Source organism: Nycticebus coucang, chromosome 14 (genome assembly GCF_027406575.1).
Source record: "Nycticebus coucang isolate mNycCou1 chromosome 14, mNycCou1.pri, whole genome shotgun sequence".
Lineage (NCBI taxonomy): Eukaryota > Metazoa > Chordata > Mammalia > Primates > Lorisidae > Nycticebus > Nycticebus coucang.
In genome coordinates, this window is record NC_069793.1 from 24,044,757 (window position 1) to 24,066,228 (window position 21,472).

The window sequence follows — 21,472 nt, forward strand, 5'->3', positions numbered from 1 at the left end:
CTAGGGAAAAAAAAATGTCATTTTTTTTCTACTTCAATGCTTAATTATTCCCCAGAACCAGTGCATCTTTTCTACTAGATGGGTATTCTCATGGAAACAGTTCAATTTATGACAGAAACACTTTAATACTGCCTTCTTGTAAAGGTTGTCTCTCAAAGTTAACAATAGCTTTTTAAATATAGAACTTTGTTCTCAAAGCTGCTGGAAATTTTCTCAGAGTAACTCAGAACCTTTAGCTCCCTCTTTCGTTTTTTGTTTGCTTGTTTCATATAGAATGAAAACCAATGGACAACTTTAGCAACTGGAATTTGAAGACAATAAAGACAATTCAAAATATATATGTGTGCTTAATATCTAATGTACTACTCATGAAAGATGCTTTCAAACTCAATTTGATGAAATAAGGACAAATATCTAGTTTTATTAGGGGCGTGAGTTTGTAGGTTTTTTGGTAAAGGGTGTGGTCTTTTTTAGCATTACAACAGTATTTCTGGCACTTTGCTTTCCATAAACGTCATATTATAGAATGTGTTTCTCTACCCTTTCAAAGTTACATGTGACAAAATAATTTGTTTTATGAACAGAGTATGAGCGAAAGTAATATGAATTGCTTCTTAAAACTTTCAAATGTAGTCTGCTATTTGCCACAAGAAAGTGATTATGGGCGGCGCCTGTGGCTCAGTGAGTAGGGCGCTGGCCCCATATACCCAGGGTGGCGGGTTCAAAACTGGCCCTGGCCGAACTACAACAACAACAACAACAAAAATAGCCAGGCGTTGTGGCGGGCGCCTGTAGTCCCAGCTACTTGGGAGGCTGAGGCAAGAGAATTGCCTAAGCCCAGGAGCTGGAGGGAGTTGTGAGCTGTGATGCCACAGCACTCTATACTGAAAGCGATAAAGTGAGACTCTATCTCAAAAAAAAAAGAAAGTGATTATGAAAGAAGCTGTCAAGTTCAAGTTTTTGTCAGTCTAAGACCTTGAACAGACAACTCCAATAGAGGGTAGAGTGTGATGAGTCTGGGTGAACAAGAAATTGGTTTGCTTGTTTAGTTGGATTTTTTTTGTTTGTTTTTTGTTACCACAACAGCAACTAGTTTAGTCTGACTGATTATAACAAGGAAGCACCTGGGCTCAAGCCTGTCTTTCTTGCACTCTGGGAGGCCAAGGAGGGAGGATCACTTGACATCAAAAGTCAGAGACCAGCCTGAGTAAGAGTGGGGGCCCCCCACATCCACCACCATCTGAGATAGGAAGATTGCCTTCGTGCAGGAGTTTGAGGTTGCAGTGAGCTATGATGATGCCACTGCACTCTGGCTGGGGAGATAGTAAGACCATGTCTCAAATTAAAAAGAAAGAAAGAAAAATTTAAAAATCTTCTTCACTTAGCTAGTATCATATTATATTAAGTTGATATAAGTTATTGAAACCAATCTCTATTTTATAACATGCCCCGAAGCATGTTGGTGATCTTTTAGATTTCTCTCTCCATATCATATAATAGAAATAGCAATATGTAGAAGGCAAAGGAGCTAAGTCCTCTTTTTGGTGGGAGGAGCTCTTCTCCTGATTTAGGTCCTTTGAACTGGTACCTCCCTCTGCCTGGATGTTCTTCTCCCAGATCTTTCCATGGCTAGTTCTTCATCCCTCAGATACGAGTTCACATGCCACCCACTGCAAGTAATAGTTGATCACCCTATCTAAAAAGTTGATATCTCGTTACTACCACATGGCATCTTTTATTTTCTTCATATCTCTTAATCCATCTAAGGTATTTTTATGTATATTTGTTTACAATATTTGTTTGTTCAGGTTTTTTTTGACATCCCTGTGTTTTCAATGACACCAATGTTCCTTTCCTCAGGGTTTCAGGAGGTCACTTCTGGAATGAAAGGTTTATGACCTAGTTCAGGGGAAGTGTAGCTAGGGTCTATGGCCTATTTCAGGAGGAATGAACCTCCTGCTTCTGTTTTCTCAAATACCAATAGGGCATATTTTGTCCTGAATCACATCACCCCACCTCCAAACATCATCATTTTGGAGTTAGGGTTTCAGTATGTGAGTTTGGGGAGGGGGGCATAAATATCAGTGCATAGCACCTTTGTAAGCACTGATGTTTTAGTGCTTGGTGATACTACTGGCTTCAAAGCAAGTCTTTTTTTTTTGTAGAGACAGAGTCTCACTGTACCGCCCTCGGGTAGAGTGTTGTGGCATCACACGGCTCACAGCAACCTCTAACTCTTGGGCTTACGCGATTCTCTTGCCTCAGCCTCCCAAGCAGCTGGGACTACAGGTGCCCGCCACAACGCCCGGCTATTTTTTGTTGCAGTTTGGCCAGGGCTGGGTTTGAACCCACCACCCTCGGCATATGGGGCCGGCGCCCTACTCACTGAGCCACAGGCGCCGCCCTTCAAAGCAAGTCTTAATAGGCAACCATTAGTTGCCATAAGAGTTTCTAAGTATTGTGTTGTGTCAAATCTCAGACAATCAAGAAAGTGATTTCCCTTTTATAGTGATCTTGGAACACATGCACGCACACACATATATATATATAAACACGAGAATGTATGTACAGTTATTCCTCAGAATTTGTGAAGAATCGGTTCTAGAGCCCTCCCATATAACAAAATCTGTGATTGTTCAAGTCCCTTACATTAAGTGGTAGAATATTTGCATATAAGCTAGGCACATCCTCCTGTATCCTTTAAATCACATTGAGATTACTAATATCAATACATTGTAAATGTTATGTATATTATTATTATTTTAAAAAAATATTTTTTTGTATTTCCTTGCTTTTTTTTTTCATTTCTTTGCTTTTTTGTTTGTTTGTTTTTTTGTTAAGACAGAGTTCCACCCTATGCCCTGAGCAGAGTGCAATAGCTTCATAGCTCACTGCAACCCCAGACTCTGGCTGTGGGCATCCTGCTATCTCAGCCTCCAGAAGCTCGCTGTGGTGTCCAGCTGGGTTTTCCATTTTTTTTAGGAGTTGGGGTCTCACTCTCGCTCAGGCAAGTCTTGAACTCCTGAGCTCAAGCAATTCTCCCTCCTCAGCCTCCCACGGTGCTGGGATTACAGGAGTGAGCCACTGTGCCTGGCTATGTATGTTATTATTATGCTATTAGTTTTATTTGTATTATTTTATATTATTGTTATTGTTTACCTTTTGAAAATATTTTGTGAATATGGAATCATAGATACAGAGCACTAACTGATATGGGTATAATAAACTTTTAAAGAATAGTCAAGGCTGGGGGCAGTGTCTCACACCTGTAATCCTAGCACTTTGGGAGGCTGAGATGGGAGGATCATTTGAGTTTGAGAGCAGCCTGAGCAATATAGCAAGACCCCATTGCTACAAAACATTAAAGGAACAATTGCTACAAAACATTTTCTTCACATCTCTTAATCCATCTAAAGTATTTTTATGTATATTTGTTTACAATATTTGTTTGTTCAGGTTTTTTTTGACATCCCTGTGTTTTCAATGACACCAATGTTTCTTTCCTCAGGGTATCAGGAGGTCACTTCTGGAATGAAAGGTTTATGACCTAGTCATAGTTTATGACCTAATTTGCTGGGATTGGTAGCACACACCTGGAGTCCCAGCTACCCAGGAAGCCAAGGTGGAAGGATCACTCATGTCCAGGAGGTTGAGGTTGCAGTGAGCTATGATAATGCCACTGCACTCTATCCCAGGCGACAGAGCAAGATCCTGTCCAACAAAAAGAGTGGTCAAATGTTATATAGATATATGCTTATAGAAACAAGCTCAAAGCAACTACTTGTAAATAAATTTTAAAACACATCTTCAACACCAAAAGGGTTGATTAAATAATCAATTTAATAATTAAAATAATTAATTTTACCTGGTGTTCCACAAAAGCAGAGCTAACATAGTAAGAATAAGCATCCCCTTTATTTATAACACATATATAGAACTAACAAACAGATCACTTATTATGTCAGACAATATTTTAAGCACATAATAAATTAATTCATTCCAGGTCCTAACGTGTTAGGCATATATTAATATCCTGCTTTCAAACGAAAAGAAAAAACAAAAAAAGAGAGAGAAACAAAGTACCTCTCACAAAACAAAAGACAAAAATTTATGATTTGTAGAGACTAAGAACAAACTGAAATTTGAAACCAGGTCTGTCTGAATTCCAAAGCCAAAGTTTTTAGCACTATATTTTACTGATACTCAATTTTATCTGGGAGTTGATAAGTATCTAGTAGTTACTGTTAGATACATAAAGGCTAAGATGATATGCTAATTTTTTAAAGACTTTCATATATTAACATGGTGGATTGATAAAGATCAATCAAGATTCTTTGTATCTTTTTTCTATGTGTCACTATTTGTTAATGTTTAACTCTCAAATATAAATATTCCCTTCAGATTTATGTTATAGATAAGATTTTGATAAAATAAAATTATTGCTTTAAAATGGAAGCTTTACACCAAAATTTTACATACTACTGTATTTTTATTCACCCAATTTACCTCTTCCCCTTACCTGGGTTGTAGTTTAACCAAGCAGTTGCTATATTAAAAATAAGGTAATGTATATTTTATAGAATAAAAATCACTGCTACTAGAAATAATATTGGATGAAAATCTAATCTTAATCAATGGTGTAGTATTTTTTCCAATATTAATACCAATCTGCCAGAGTCTGAAAAATGTTGATTTGAGAGGGACATTTGAAAACATACAAAGGGCAAGCTGTTCTTTTAAGCTCTTGTTTATACCTTTACATTTTATGAAAATTCAGTATTTTATATTCATATCATCAGTTTTGTATTTTTTCTTTTTTTTCATATCATCAGTTTTATTAAAATCTGTCTTTACTAAAGCAGAATAAATGTTTGCTATTTTTGGTAGAGTTCTTTCACCTGTATTTTCTTTTGTGACATCTGCTGGCAATAGCTGGTATTACAATGCTCCATAATTCAGTTTCATCTGCCTTTTTCAACTGTCTAATACTCTTTTAGATAATACCAATTTAATTCCATTTAAGGAACTCAGAGAGTATCTTTGACTAAAGAAGAGGTATTTAATAGGAAACTCAATCACAGAACTGGAAAATTTAACACTTCAGAGGCTGCAAAACTATTTAGCATACTATGCACATGTTTAATTTTATTGCTTAGTCCTAAAAGAGCTAGGGTACTTCTTCCTTTCCTGAAAACTCTGAAGTCTTTCAATGTAAGAATGTTATGAGTAGTAATGCTTTGACAACTGTCAACCAATCTCCCCAGTGACACTGTATCACTCAATTATTGTCTACAATTTGATAAATATGTGCTAAGAACTGCACATTAAAATAAAATGTGCAAGGGTCCAGTCTAAATCCATATTAAAAATGAATGAACTGTACTTAGATCTCTGTACACACTGAATCCATGCCTACCAAGAAGAATGCATGGGCAAACTTTTTATACTACCAGGAATCCATTTATCCACACTTCCATCAGTCAAATTCAGATACTTGTTGCCAGCGCCAAGATTTATAGGCTGGAGCTGGTTTTTGAAATTGCTTTGTATTTCCATTTAACAGCCAGGGCAGCAGCATGTTAAAAATTTGCCTTGGTCTCCTTGGAGCCTATTTATAAAGCTAATTTGTCTCCCTAGACGCTTTTTTTTTTTTTTTATCTCTTAAATGCCAGCTCTAGGCTTCTAAACCATTAAACTCCCTTCTTTATCCCAAGCAAAATACTGTCACAGACAACGCTTTTGCAGGACAGTGCTGATTCCGATGATGATATAGTTCTCCCAGGCAGGATACAAACCATCTCGCCTTCTGGCCGGAGATGGATCCACTGCCCTCCCTGCAGACACGCAGACTCACACACAGAGCACGGTGAAGTACACATTTACTGTACTGCATGCGGGCTGCCTCCAAGAAACTGTAGCTAACCACCTTATTAGTATTCTTGCCTCCACCGTGTCTCACTTGCAGCATCAGAGGGCTGAGCAAATGCAGTAGAAAGGGACAGACAGGGCTCTGGCAGTCATCTCAATGCAGGCTGCCGAGGGTTGGGGGTGGGGGATGCAGCGCATCAAGATTAATAACCTTGCCATAATCCGGGGCACCCTGCACGCAGACACCTCTGCTGATTGACCTGCTCCTGGCTTGATGCATCTTCCTGGGGTGGAGGGATCCGGAATCTACCTAGTCCTGGGGGCCCCCCTGATTTTGGATGTTCATTTGATCCTTCACAGATCTGGGAAGGTAACCGTGAGCCGTACCATCTGCAGCACGCAGCAGCTCCTGGAGGTTACTCCTGACAGTTTTCATTACACTGGTTTGAGTGAGTGCGTGTGTTTGTATGTGTGTGTGTGAGTGGGGGCGCCTGCTTTCGCGTGAAGGAATACGTGTGAGTGTCCGTGTGGGTGCACGTATTTGTGTGATAACCAAAGCAGGTATATCATACAGTAGGCGGTTTCGACAGCGTGACAATATTCCCTGGGCACTTGGGCTCCCAGTCCGGAGACCCCCTGCCTTTCGCCACCGCCTCCTCCCCCCACCTCCCGCGTCTCCTTTGCCTTTGATGAGTTCTTGGCTTACTTTTTGGCGGAGTCTCTTGGACACGTTTTCGCTGGTGCTGGAAGATCAGATGAACGGAACCTTTGAAAACTGATTATTTTCCTCCTATGTGACTTTAAAAAAAATTCAAAAGAAGACCAGAAAATAGCGTAGTGCACGCCAAGCTAGAGGATTTTAAATTCCCCTTCGTGAACTTTGAGGCTCCACGGAGAAGGTAAGTCACGGGACTACTCAGACCTTGGTGCTTGTTGTCTTGCAACGTTTGTGCTTTTCCGTTTGTTTTCGGAAATCCATAAAATCTATATGCAGTTTGTGTGTGTATTTCTAGAGATTGAAAGACTCAGAAGAGCTCAGTGTGTGGCATTTGGGGGCTATTTTTATGCCAAGGAGATTATTTCCATTTGTATAACCATCCCCCCATCCTTCTCACCATGTTTATACTTCTCTTATTTATCTAACATTTTCACAGTGAATTCTGAATACATGAAATCTGGAAAAAAAAAATAATTCCAGCTTTCTCCCTCCTTGAAATACTAAATTTGAGGGGAAAATGAATCAGAAAAGCTACTGGTAGAGGCTGTGAGTTTTAGGGAGCGAGCGTCTGCTCTGAGACTGGGGGTGGGGGGAGGGGGTGTCATCTGGACTTTCAGGATAACTTAATAGTAGACGTCCCCCCTCCCCATTGCTCTTATCTTTTTTTCCTGTTGAATAGTTATATCTGCTCTGGAGAGTAGCGAATGTGTGGAATACAAAAAAGCTGCCTTAACAGCTCTTAATTGGAGCAAATGAGAACAAAGTGGAAATTGTTTAGTATTTTGAACCTCTCTTTTTTTGCACTGATTCTCTTGCTATTGCATCTCATTAACCTTTCTGAATGCAGTGTCCCCTGATTCAGACTAGTGTGGCTCATTTTGGAACATTCTCTTACCCTAGGTGGTCCTTAGAGAAGGGAGTGTGGTTGCAAATTGCTCTTAATTGTCTGTTCCTGGTTGTAAAAGCAAGTGACATTAGGAATTCAGGTGACTTTAGTCAAATGTCTTGCCTAAGTCAGTCTCTTTAGTGTTTCCTGGTGGTTGGCTATGCCTTCATTTCCCCCCTTTTTCCTTCAAAGTGAAATGTAGGCAGTATTTTACCTGTTTTGATCTTGAGATTATTTAATCGGAACAAAATACCATTTCATTGTGATGGCATCTGTGTTCTTGTATCTGTGAGTATTTTTAGCTCTGCCTTGGCATCAATTAGCTTCTCCCCAGGTGTTAGCATCACTTGTAAATAGATTTCAGAACTGCCTGGCCCCCAGGTGAAAGCAATAGAACCTTGTTCTTCCTCATTCAACACATATGGGTGGTTTGACATAAAAGGAACGGTGGTGTTTCATGGAATGTTAACCAACTTGAACTGTTACGGTGGAGGTATTAGTGGAAGAGATGACAGGTGCGTTAACTAGGTAGCCTGGAGCATACCTAGATGATTCCCTCCAAGTACAGCAAGAAGGTTCAAATTGTAACAGGTTTATTCGGAGACTAGATAGACTAGAGGAAGATTTATGAGAACATCCAAGTTTGGAGATGTCAAACATCATACTCAAAACATGGATAACATTTTTTTTTTAAAGTTACCCCCAAACAAACAAAAAACCCTCAAAGAGATTATTCCCTGGTATTACCATAGGCTATCCTTTCATTTACTTAATAGTTTTTGCATAATAATATCACAGAAACAGTAAAGGAGAAAGGACACTTAGAAGCTGCCCTATCCCCACCCCTTCCTGACCCTGTAAGTAATACTTCAAACAATGCTCTTGATAAAAAATACTATCGGAAAACTCTCCTACATATAATTTATGATATGTCTTTCTTGTCAAATATATCTGGTCAGTTACATGTTTCTTAATTAGAAAGGAGGTTTTGGGTTTTTGGTTGGTTGGTTGGTTTCATTTAAAAATGTCCTAAACACAGAAGGAATCCTAAATAAAATTTCATTTTCTTTGTAGAGAAAATAACCTGGGATTTATGAACCCTGAAGGTGAGGGTAATATATAAATGAGAAACACAAAGTGTACTGTTCTAAGGAGAGAAGAATGCTGATGCTCCCAGAGCCAAAGGGTCATTTCAGGGGACTGGAGGCTCCCCCCACTCTGGCCGGCCCATCATCATTCCTTGGGGTGGTCAGCTCTTTGTTAACTTGCAGCTTTTGATAACTGTCCAGGTACAGAGGACAGCATTTTAGGTCATCTATTTTGTATTAGGACTGTTCTGAATAAAGGGAAGACATTTGAAAATTCTGTTTTGGAAGCTGGCAAATTAGTACCTCTTTTCATTGAGGCTGTTTAATGTTGACTCTTCCTTCCCATTCACATTCTCACCAAATATTGGTATATTTAGACTTGTGGTGTTGGTAAAAGTTAATTACATAGATTATTCTTAACATTCATCTCAAAAAAATAAAAGGGATAACAACTTGGCTTTTGTGTATTAGAGACTTAATAGTTGTCATAGTGAAACTTCTACCAATAGCAACACTTTGATTATTACTTATTTTAGGCTAATAATACACATGGGGTACAAGCCAACTCAGTATTTTCTGGTTACAGCTAAGGCAATGTGCAAAGCATCTCCTCTGTATCTCCAGAGTTCCTGATGGTGCTTGCACAACTGTAACACTGCATCTTTATTATCAGCATGGGGCCAGAGCAAGGGTAAACAATTCTAGATCAGAACTGGCCCTAGATCCACGGCTTTCTTTTGTCATTTTGATCTTTATTTTGTGGTAGAGAGTGTTGAAATAGAACAGAGTTGGTTTTCTTGCTTTGTGAATTCAGGAAAGAAAGGTGTACAGGAGGGTACAGAGCTTTCCACTTCAGTAGGAGTAATGTGTCAGAGTTGCCAGAGAAAAGGCTAACGTTCCCCCAGAAGAAATATCTGCAGGGTTATATTTTTAAAATACTAAATTGGGAACCGGTTGCTTTGAGTTTATTGGGGGAGAATAAAGGACATTCCGATTCCTCCTCTATGTAGCTCCAGTCAGTTGGCAGGCCTTTCTCTGGGTCTCTGCTTAAGTCAGCCAGTGATGCCCAACATTCTCCAGTATGTTTCTATGTTTTTAAGACCCAGGGTACTTAACACATGAATAGCTCTTTCCCTCCATAACAAACAGGGCTGACAGCTGGAAAGTCAGCTACTGAGAACTTGTAAAGGAAGCCAGGAATATCCCTGCCTAGTAAGTTCAAGAACAGAGAGGAGCTTTCCAAGCTCTGGCCCTGGAGGTGGGAGAGGACCAGGTGGATTGAACTTGAAGTTTTGATTGCTGAGTCATTACAACAGCCTGGAGCTGTGTGTTAGCCTGATGAGCTGAGCTGATGCTGGGATTGGGGCTAACGTGAGGAGTCTGAAAGCATCATTCTGCAGTAGAAAATGCAGACTCGTGGGGATGAAGGAGGTACACGCTCCAATTTCAGATGCTTTTGTGTGTCTTTGCTCTTGTTCTCCATTACCTCAAAATAACTTCTCAGGGTCTTCCAGTATATTACAGAGAAAAAAGATGAATAATTGATGTATGAAGAATAGGGCAGGGGATTTGCAATAGACTAAATCACTCACTCAATTATCTGCATCATCATTTGGGACCACTTACCAGTTGGAGCTAAGATGGGGAATGATGGAGGCTTGGGTTATAACCAGGAAAAAAGTCTGGAATGAGAATCAGAGGTGTCAGTCAAGCCCTGACAATGGTGCTTAATGATTAAGTCACTCCAGCTCTCAGAACCTTGATTCCTCCTACATAATTGGGAAATAAGCATTCTTAACTCATTGTGTTGCTGTGAGGATTATTATAAGATCATATTTATTATAGAATAAAAGGAGTTGTAATTATACATTGCTGTAGAAATGTAAGGTGTTATGCTAGTGATGACTTCTTATAGAGTTCAAGGCACTATAAACTGATTCCCTTCCAATGTGATTTCAAACTAAATTGAGTAAGCAGAACCAGTCTTGTCTTCACGATTGGTTATTAACATTTGTTTTATTGTTTCGGTATTTTTCCAAGTTTTCTGACTATACGTCGTCTTAGTAATATCTGTGGTATATTCTTAAGTTAATTACGGGTTTGTGTGTCTGAGTATATAAATACATGCATGTATACATGTATAAGTGATTGACCAATATATAAGAGGAATACTTTTAGATTCACGAAATATAAAAAAAATGTATAATGACCCAAATCCATTGGCACTAGGTATCCAGAAAAGATAAGAAGAACCTGGCCTCCCTAGCCTTTTCTATGAGTACACACAGTCTAGGACCAGGTTTTCAGTTTCCAACCAATGGTTGTTGGTTAAAATCTGATTTGAACTTGGAAATTGTATAAATATTTATTTATAATAAGAACATGGCTTATAGTGATTGTCACACTGAGTTGAATTTGGAGGACAGATAGATCAGTATTAAAAGGCTGAGTTGAAGATTATGATAGCAGGAGAATGTGGTAGTTGAGTACAGGCTTGGGAGTTGGACAGACGTGGGATCAGATGCCTAATGTCCTGAAGCCTCAGTTATCTAATCTGTAAAATGGGTCAGTCGTAAAGGCTTCTGTGATGAGCGAATGAATGATTGTGTATGAAACACTTGGTAAAAATCTTGAGACAAAATTGGAGTTCTTTAGATGGTTTATATATATTCTCTCTTTTCATCTGGTTTAAGAATTAGAAAGACTGCCCTAATTCCGTGTATTTATCTGTTTACACAGGTGGGCCAAAACCCCAAACATAATCTGAGAGCTAAGTAAAACTGGACAGAGAAACTGTGTTTCTGAAAGCTACTTTTCTGTATATTGGCTCATTTCATGTATCATGATTTCACCACTTTCTTGAAGTAGCCTGAACTCTCCTTCTAGATGTCACCTCCCTTATGCTCACAACTTTCAAAATGATACTGAATATAAGTAACAAGAAGTATGTGGGTGCAGAAACACAATTCACATGATAGCAAGTGGTGTTAGTTAATATTGTTTTTAATCTAACATCTCATTTTGTTCACGGTCAATGAAAGGATACATATTCATGTATTTGGCACTACCAAGTACAAGTACTGTAGTCATTACTTTGGGGAGTACCATGTTTTAGAGGGACTCCCTCTGCTCATATGTATTTACTGCAATTCCTGCGTTTGGATGGGACATGCTGCAGTTTTCCAGCCTGCCCTTTGGAATTCTGACCTACTAGTTAAGTAGAATTAAGACTTCTCTGCCAGAATCTGACCTATGTGGGGCTGTGCCATCATGTATGACCTTTATTTTGTTCAAGAACATACTGAAAAAGATGTAAAAAGCATTGTTCCTATTAATGTAGCTGAGCCAAGCTGCCAGCGATGAGGCCAATTCTGCTTTGCTAACTCTGCATGGCTGGTACCCCTTGACCCAGGTTTTCTGTTCTGCAAAGTCAGCCTTTCCCAGTGCACAAAGGGCTTTGTCCTTCAGATTCTAGGTTCTCCTCATCATGAATGAATGACATCTATTTTATGGCTTGCTGAGAAAACAGACAAGATCCATGCCTCCTGCATTTTAAAACCCCATTCCCCAAAATCCATTCTAGGAGAATAAGCAAGGAAGAGGGATGTCAATTGGTCAAAATAACAGACTCAAATCATAGCCTCTACCGCAGCTTTAACCATTAGAATTTGTGGCTGGATCTCGGCACTGAACTCAGAAAATTCCTTATGTAATATACTGCAGAATATATTGCTAACACACATCAAGGCAAAATACTTAAAGTTATAGTTAATGATCTCTTATAGTCAAACATATTTTATGTGCCAGGCATATCACGTGCTCGATAAATTAGGTTGTTTCTTTATGCTTCTCACAAAACAAACCCATCGGGTAACATCATTATTGCCATTCCAAAGGGTTTGTTCACTATGGCACACTCCAAAGCTCATGTCTTTCTTCATGCTTTCTTTTATTTTTAGGTACTTCTTCATATAAATATAGACCATCCTAGATAAGTCTTCTCTAAATGCCAATCAAATAGTCTTGTTCTCATAATAGGATCCACTCCATCAGTAGAAAGACGTGGTTCTAATGTCTCTAAGAGGCCTTTAAATGGTCCCTGCTTGTACCAATGAATCCTTGATATATTATGAGTTCCACATTTTTGTGGTCTTTAGCAGAATTCTTAACTTTTGACAGTTATACAAATTTATTGAAATGCTTGATGCCATGTGGAGTTATATTGTAGTTACAGGGTTCAGAACAAAGTGATGAAAGGAGGGACTCCTCTGTAACACTAAGTAGTAGGTGGCATTGGTGAGCATTTGTGGAATGTACTTTATGGGTAGTGTCCCTCAATAAGTTATATGACTGTCTCTCATTAGTTATGTAACTTTGAGCAAATTATACTTGTTCTGTATCTTACCTTCTAGGGTTGTAAAAAGATTAAGAAAGATAATATTCATTAAGTACCTAAAATAGAGATTAGAATTTAGTTTGTGTTAAGCAAAAGTATCTCATTATAATAATAATTGTGTTATTTACCTATCATCATTAGTAATAGTAATTATGATTAATAACTTAGTGAGCTCAGTTTGTATAATATAAATGTTCTTGTACTACACAGTGCCAGAAGTTGTAAAAATTGTTACAGCATGTGAATGAACAGAAAAGCAAATATTCTCTTCTGTCTTGCGCTAAAAATATAAAAGAGAGGAAGAAAATTATCTTTTCATAGTACTGATGTCAGTGAGGGACATGTTGATGGAAAAGAGCAATTTGATACAGAACACACTGGGAGAGCAGAGAAAGAAAAAGACCAAGTCAGAATGTCATGAGCTGAGGAATTCTTTCTAAAGTCAGGTAGTCAAATGTGAGCTTGGGAAGGAAACTTATTGCTTGGTTATAAATGGGAGAAAAGGTCACATTTTGGAGGGTTTCTTGATAAAGAGAAGAGAGTAGCCATCTTTCTTTGATCACTTACTACTGCAAAGAACAAAAAAAAAAAAATTAACTTTACCTTTTCTCTAATTCCTGCAAAAATTCCCTAGCTTTTATGCATAATATAGACATTCAATTATATTGTTATCTGTTTGGGGTCTTGTAGCTGTTCCTTTACATATGGGTACACACATACATATACACACACAGTAGAAACTCTGTAAGTTGATCACTCAAGGGACTCTAACAAACTGGTCAGCATATGGATGTAGTCAACATAAGGAACTAGGCCTCTGCACTGTACGTACATGTGGTGCATGTCTAGTCTATGAAAACTAGGTCAACATAAGGTGGTCAATGTAGAGAGGTGGTCAGCTATGGAGGTTCTATTGTGTGTGTGTATATATATATATATAGAGAGAGAGAGAGAGAGAGAGAAATGAACGTATTAAGTGTTTGATGGTAAGCTCTTCAAGGACAGGCAATTTCAATTCCTTGTGTAGGTACTTTCAATTTATGTATTCATACCTTAGGAAACCAGTCACAGAAGCAAGGGTTAAGCAAATATGCAATGGTGCAGGATGTACTTCTTTTCAAGGTAGGATTGGAATTAAAATCTGCAATGCCCAGAAACTAGTATATATTCAATGTAGAAGAAGTAAAGAAAAGTTTTCCATATAAATTGAGTTTTCCATATAAATTGATAACACAATGAAAAATATGTGTAAAGGGAGAGCTTTTTGAAAAATCACTCTCATAAAGAGACACTCTTTACCAAAAACCTGAAAACAGTCAAATGATCACAAAAACAAATGGTAGATGAATTTGCTACACTTTTTTCTATCGGTGACATTCCCCATGCATAGTGACAATAACAGTCTGCATATAGAAAAGGAAGAAACTCCACTGTCCACTCCTCAAAAGGAGAGCCACGTATACATGTGATTTTTGCTCAAGACTTTTTAATCTACCAAAAAACCTAGGCCACTATTAAGCATTTAACATCTTATCAATCACCCTGTTCTGATTTAGGGAAGTCTAGATATGAAAGAAGTTTAAAGATTTTCTGAATATGCCCCTGGCTGCCAACACTTTTATGAAATAGGGCCTATCGGGCCGTGCCTGTGGCTCAGTCTGTAGGGCGCCGGCCCCATATACCGAGGGTGGCGGGTTCAAGCCCGGCCCGGCCGAACTGCAACAAAAAAATAGCCGGGTGTTGAGGTGGGCGCCTGTAGTCCCAGCTACTCGGGAGGCTGAGGCAAGAGAATCGCTTAAGCCCAGGAGTTGGAGGTTGCTGTGAGCTGTGTGATGCCATGGCACTCTACAGAGGGCCATAAAGTAAGAGTCTGTCTCTACAAAAAAAAAAAAAAAGAAAAGAAAAGAAATAGGGCCTATCATGTGCACGAGTGGCTAAGCCCTTCCTGTTCGTCTGGCTGATGCACCCCTTCCGTCCCCATCTTCTTCTTTGACCTGTCATGCTCACTGCCGCCGTTCTCTGGGACGTGTCTGTGCCACTTCAAGTTAGATTTTCATCTCTTTGTCACTGTAAGCCCTGCTGCATTCCCACTCCCCACCAAGCTTTTGCTAAATGGAATTCTGTTTCTTCTATCTGGTACATGTTTTTCATCCAAGACTCATTCGACTGGATTACATAAATATATTGTCCAGAAAGTATCCATCCGCTGTTAATACTATTTTTCATACCAAATGGCTGGATACTTTCCAGACAGCCCTCGTACACACATACAGGTAAGTGAAGTGTGTGTGTGTGTGTGTGTGCTTATAAAATATGTTTTTCAACAATCCTATTCCTACACCTGAATCTCAGAACTATGTCATGGATTGAGGTCAAAGTCACTTTTGCATAAGCACATCAGGATTCTCAATGAATGTTGTATGGGTAACAGACACTCTTTTGCTTCTGTGGTCATTTCAGTAGTGTCATTCATTCAAGCTTTGTTTCTTGAACGTCTACTAGGGTCGCTATTGTTATCAAGTTGTGATGTGGAAACACAAAGATGTAAACAATATAGATTTTTCCCTCAAATATATTAATATGTTATTGTTGAAATTACACTGGCAGACAAGAAATTAACTTGCTAAACAAGTCAGCACTGGTTGAGGAACACAAAAGTGATGGAGTCAATATAGAAAAATTAGAGCAAGGAGTTATCACTGAGGAGTTTGTGTTTATGGAAGGAGAACTTGGGATTGGTCCAGAATATAAGGTGTGAAGCAGTGATAATATTTCTAAGGCGATAACAAACGAAATTAAAACTTTGCATATATCAGTGTGAATAGAAAATGCATCCAAACATATTTAGCAGGTAGGAATGAAGATAATGGTTGGAGCCCTGTAAAAAGCCTTGATAGAAAACCCCAAAATTAACACAGTAGCTATCATGTATTTTATTCTGTGATATCCTGGATCATGTACTAAGCACTTTGTAGTTGGGTAAAGGGTATATCATTATCATAAGAGTCAGATGAGGAAACTGAGATTCAGATGTTTTGTGATTTTTCCAAGGTCCTACATCACTACAGCCAGGGCAGAATGTTGGCCCAGCTGTGGTTGGCCACAGAGCATGAGAGCCTAAGTTCCCCTCCTTTGGGGTTCACCACGCCTAGTCCTTATAGCCAGACACAGAGATTTTTTTTTTTTTTTACATTACTCTATCACCTTTTAAATTTTTCTATGCTCTTTTTTGTGTACATTATTACACCATTGTTATGCCATTTCTTTTTTTTTCTTTTTACTTTAAACAATTTTCCTGAATTCCTTTTCTCTTCTATGAATTACTGCCCCTAAAATACACACAAAGACCCATTAACTTAGTGTCCTCAGTTTCTCTGCCTCTTTGAGATGAGCATGTCCCTTTTCACTTCCTTTTTCCGGATGGGGCACTCGTATCTGGTACAGATGGTCCAAACATCTCTAGTGGTATGGTCTACAGGAAAATACGTCTGACAACTGCCAGCTCAGAATGGAAAAGCACTGGATACAACCAGGAAGACTCGATAAAAGGACGGTTCTATGACCTTCCAGGCTTCAACCCCCATGCCCCCTTTTTAGCCTTTTTATTTTTTCTTAGTTCTTATTTTATCTATTTTTTATTGTTAAATCATAGCTGTGTACATTAGTGCAATCAAGGGGTACAATGTGCTGGTTTCATATTCAATCTGAAGTAAGAGGTATGAGAGATACTTTTCTTTTTCTATTTTGAGTAGATGCCTGCTCTCTTTCTCTCAAGCTGGACAGGTGACAATTCCCCCAAAATAAGTCTAGAAATGTTCTGGGCAGTTTCATAGAATGTAACTTTTCTTGGTTGAGGGTCTGGATTTAAGGTAAGGATCCAGGAAAAGGAAAAGGAAGACTGTCTGAAGACAGCTTTGATTCTGCCCATGCTGTCTATTTGCAGCCGGGGTGGGGTGGGGTTATCATTACTGTGGTTATTGTCCTTTACCCCCATCATTAGGAAGCCTTCAAACATTGAAGCTGGGGTCGTTACTGTCACTGTTGGGACAAGCACACCATTATTTGCCAGGCTTTTGTTTGAAGAACACCTTGACCCCTACTCCTTATAACGGCAGTTATATGAGATTCAAAAACAAAACAAGGACTAATTTTCTCTCTATCTGGGCCTAGGTACAGTATCAGAAATAACCTCCCCTAGATCTATTATTATTATTATTATTTTTACCTATATCATACCCCATAGTGGATAGTGATTTGAGGATCTAGAATATAAGGACAATTTTTGCCATTCCTGTCTTCTTTTCCCCTAACCCCCTTGCCAAAAAAGCCAGTAGCCAGCAACAGTGCCTATCTTTGAAATTTCCTCAGCCTCATCTTCTCAACTTCTGTCCTGCGAGGACTATTTGCTTTCCTGTTTCCTTTTTTCAGGATTTTTATACTTTTGGCCTCATCTCCTATTCCATCTTTTCCAACATCTGTCTCAGGCTTCCTTTTCGGTGACATGTTTGAACCTTTTCAAATCTACATCATTTGCTCTACTCTCAATTCTGTGCACTCACACTGTTTTAAGTAACTTGGGGCTTCAGATTAGAGGTGCTGCTTCTGCTAACTCCAGTCTTGCAATATTGCCTTTCTCTCTTAAGAGATATGATAGGTACTTTTCTTTTTCTTGCTACAAGTGAAGAACAGACATTGCCTTTGTATAATGAACTCAAGTCTTCCCAACCTGCAAACCCTAGTTACATATTTCAGTGGTTCCCAACCTTTTTAGTACCAGGGATCTGTTTCATGGAAGATAATTTTTCCATAGACTGGAGTCTGAGGGGTGATACAAGTCTGCAAGCAATCTATGTGTTCTGTTCTCTGTGCAGTGAAACCTCCCTGCCTCTCTGCTAATATAATCTGAATTTGCAGCCACTCCTCAGAGCTGGCATACTGTCTCAGGTCCACATCATCAGGCATCAGATTCCCATAAGGATCACTCAACCTAGATCCCTCACATGTGCAGTTTACAGTGGGGTTCACACTTCTATGAGAGTCTAATGCCACCCCTGGTATTATAGGAGGCAGAGCTCAGACGGTGATGCAAGTGATGAGGAGTGGCTGTAAATAGAGATGAAGCTCTGCTCACTCACCCACCTCTACTTCCTGCTGTGTCGTCCATTCCCTACAGGCCACGGACCAGTACAGTCTGCAGCCTGGGTACTAAGGACCACAGATATATTTGACAACTATCTCATTTCTTGGTCTTTAGATGTAAACCTCTCTTTAAAAAGTGCAATATTCTTATCTGTCAAATCAGGGTCATGATGGCCCCTAGCATATGTTCAGCATTTGCTTGCTACAGGTTCTACACACTGGCCAACAGATGGATGGAGGTGGTCAATGTTATATTTTGAAGTTTATATTCATTATAAGAATATTTGCTTCTCCTCTCCCAAAAGTTATGAAACACATAATTTTAAAGATGGGAAAATTTAAGCTCAGAGAGATTAAATTGGCCAAGATTATATAGCAGATATGTGAAAAAATAAAAACTTCTATTTGGAATATTCTGAAATGTTTTCTTTTAAGTCATTAAAAAAACATACATATATTTACACAAAGACCCTTTCTTTATTCACAAGGGAATACATGGGATTCTTGTGTTTAGATATATAAGAAAAGCTCTGTAAACTTTAAAGCTATATGCAAATGTTAATTGTTGCTATGTTGCATCCTAAAATTATTTATAAATGACACCACATATATTTATGCAGCCCAGTGTCACAAACAGCTGATTGAGTAAGGGATGGTCATTTGTTAATTTTAAAGCAGAAATGGTGGATGCTTATGAAATAGAGCTCCTAAAACAGAAATGTACATCAGCCTGGTTCGTGTCTGGTGAAATACAGTAGGACCTGACTAAATTACACTAATGAGTTGAAGACCCATCACAAATTATCACATTTGCCCAATTAGTGCAGGGGCAACACAGAGGAAAAGACTATTAAGCAAGCTAAGATGATAGAAAAGGAAGGCATAACTTCAAGTAAGCATTAAAGATGTTAACAACGTACTGCGTATGCAAATACACACACATACACACCTCTCTGTGATAGGTGAACTTGCTAGGGTTACTGTGAAATACACTAATATTTGTATGATATGTTTATATGGTTTGTCCAGTCTCTCTCTCCTCCCTCTCTCTCTCTCTCACAGAAGAGAGCGAAGAACAGGAGTCCTTTGTTTTATGAATCTCAACCAACTGTTTTATGTTTCTCTGCAATCAGAATTTTGTATTAATGCTGGAAGATTATTGTATAGTAGATTGTGATCCCATATTTAGTTAAATTTTATTGTATGCTTTGATGATTGTCTTATGGTGAACATATTAATAGGTATTATCAATAGGTTTTATATGGTTAAGTTATTCATAGAAGTTCTTTACAAACTCTCAGGACCTTGCACATCAAATTTTTCTAAAAAAAACTTACTTTGGGGCAAAAATAACAGGAAGATAATCTACTAACTTCCTTGGGATTCTAAAATCTCACCCTTTTAGGACTCAAAGAATCAGACACTTTTTAAATAATTAAGTATAGGTTTTTTTTTCATGGCGTATTAGTAGCTTAAAAATAGAGTTGAGTAGACTTTGTAATTGGAAACCGGGTAATTGTTTAGTTACGTACTTCATTTATTTCTACTATTTTTTGAGTATTTATTTTATGCCTTGGACAGGGATTCATATAGATCTTGTTTAATTCTTACCGTATGCCAGTAATAATAATATTATTATTCTTGTTTTTATGTGCACGTCTAGTTTACATAGGAACTGAGGCTTAGAGAGCTTAAGTAATTTGCCAAAGATAATACAACTAATAACTGGCTGAGCCAGGATTTGAGAAACTAGTCTTGTTTCAAAGCAGTTTATATTCTACCAGACATATGGTCACATTCATCGCATGCTTTATGCTAAAATTATGGCTTCCAAGCCCAGATCTTCTGCATAATTAAAATGATGGCCTACTCTGCTTTCTTTTCTTTATTTCTTCTCAATACTGAGTTTGATTAGATGTTCAACAGGATGTAATTTTTGCCTAAATTTTGTGGTTTCAGAACTTTTTTTTGCACTTTACTCTGGTACCTAAAGACTTCATTTGTTAAACTTAAAATAAAAATGCTTTTGTTGCATACCGTCTAGCAATGGACTACGGTCTTCCTGGTAAGGAAAAGAAGAATATTTTCTCCTTAAATGTCTGTGATAAATTAAAAAATAAAGCCACCAATTCCACATGTGCCAGTATGTGCATCATTTTACATTGTGGCTCCCATTGAAAAGTGAAGTCTGTGTCCTCATCCCTTCAATCTGGCTTCGTGATTTGCTGTCATGGAATTTGGCAGACATTACATAACCTACAAGGATAGACTTTATGAAGCCTCATCACTTTCATTTTCCTCTCTTGGAGATCTTCCCTGAGATCACTATGAAAGGAAGGCCATCCATCCTACTGGAGGTCACATACAGGAAAACTGACCCACCAGTCCCTTCATTACCCACATTTCCTGCCACTAACAGCCAGCAAAAGCTGCTAAATGTGTGAGTGAGGCCGTCTAGGGCCATCCAACCCAGCCTCTCTTCCAGCTGAATAAGGGGTAAAGTTGAAACAAGCAGAGCAACCACCTGTCCAGCACTGAGAGTATGAGATACAAGAAACATTTGTTTTAAGTCTACCCATATTTCTTTATTACACATCAGTAGTTAACTGGAGCAAGCTTATCCATTACTCAAGCATTATTCATTTTATGAGATTAAAATTGGGATGGGAATGCATTTGTGAATTTTTCAAGGTGCTGTTTTCTGTGTTTTCTTAAAAAAGAGTAACCTGGTTCAATAAATACAGACCTTTTCAACTGCAGAGCAGCTTACATGAAGATTTTAGACTTTGCTCATTGGAAGGTTGTCATTCATTCAGTGTTATTTTATAATCTTTCTGAGTTATCACTTACTTTTTCAACTAACAAATATTTAGAACCTACTATGTGCCAGACACTGAACTCAATATCAGTAATGTTTGTAATAAAAACAGCTTTATTGTAGAAAGGAAAAAAAAAAAAAAACTTTCCTTAGACACCTATGGCAATAAGTTTTACATACATACATGTACTTCCACACACACAGCCACTGTTTCATATACATTGTAGATTTCTTCTTCCTGCTTAATTATTTATTTGAAGGAAGAAAGGAAGAAAAAGTTACTTTTTGTCATAAATTAATAATTTTATTAATATGTTTTATTCCTAGATGTTTATATGTAACTTTTCCAGTTAACTCTTTGAGAAAGGTGTTGTTATGTTCCCCAATTTACAGATGGGAATCATGAGGATTAAAAAACTAAGTAATGGGTTCAACATTATGCAACTAACAGGTAGAGCCATCAAAATTCTAACATAGGACGTTCAGCCAGAGATGCCATCTTCCAGTAATTCACCAAAACGATAAACACAAAGGGAAAGAGAAGGGGGACCCAATACAT

At 38.3% G+C, this 21,472-nt stretch overlaps 1 protein-coding gene across 1 annotated transcript in view; it reads left to right on the forward strand.

The window, feature by feature from the left end:
* The first annotated feature begins 6,203 nt into the window (after window positions 1-6,203).
* Window positions 6,204-21,472, forward strand: part of LRRC4C (leucine rich repeat containing 4C) — a 1,324,260-nt gene continuing 1,308,991 nt past the window's right edge. The window contains exon 1 of the mRNA XM_053560150.1: window positions 6,204-6,767. The gene's annotated coding sequence lies outside the window, so the exon portion shown is untranslated. The remainder of the gene's footprint in view (window positions 6,768-21,472) is intronic.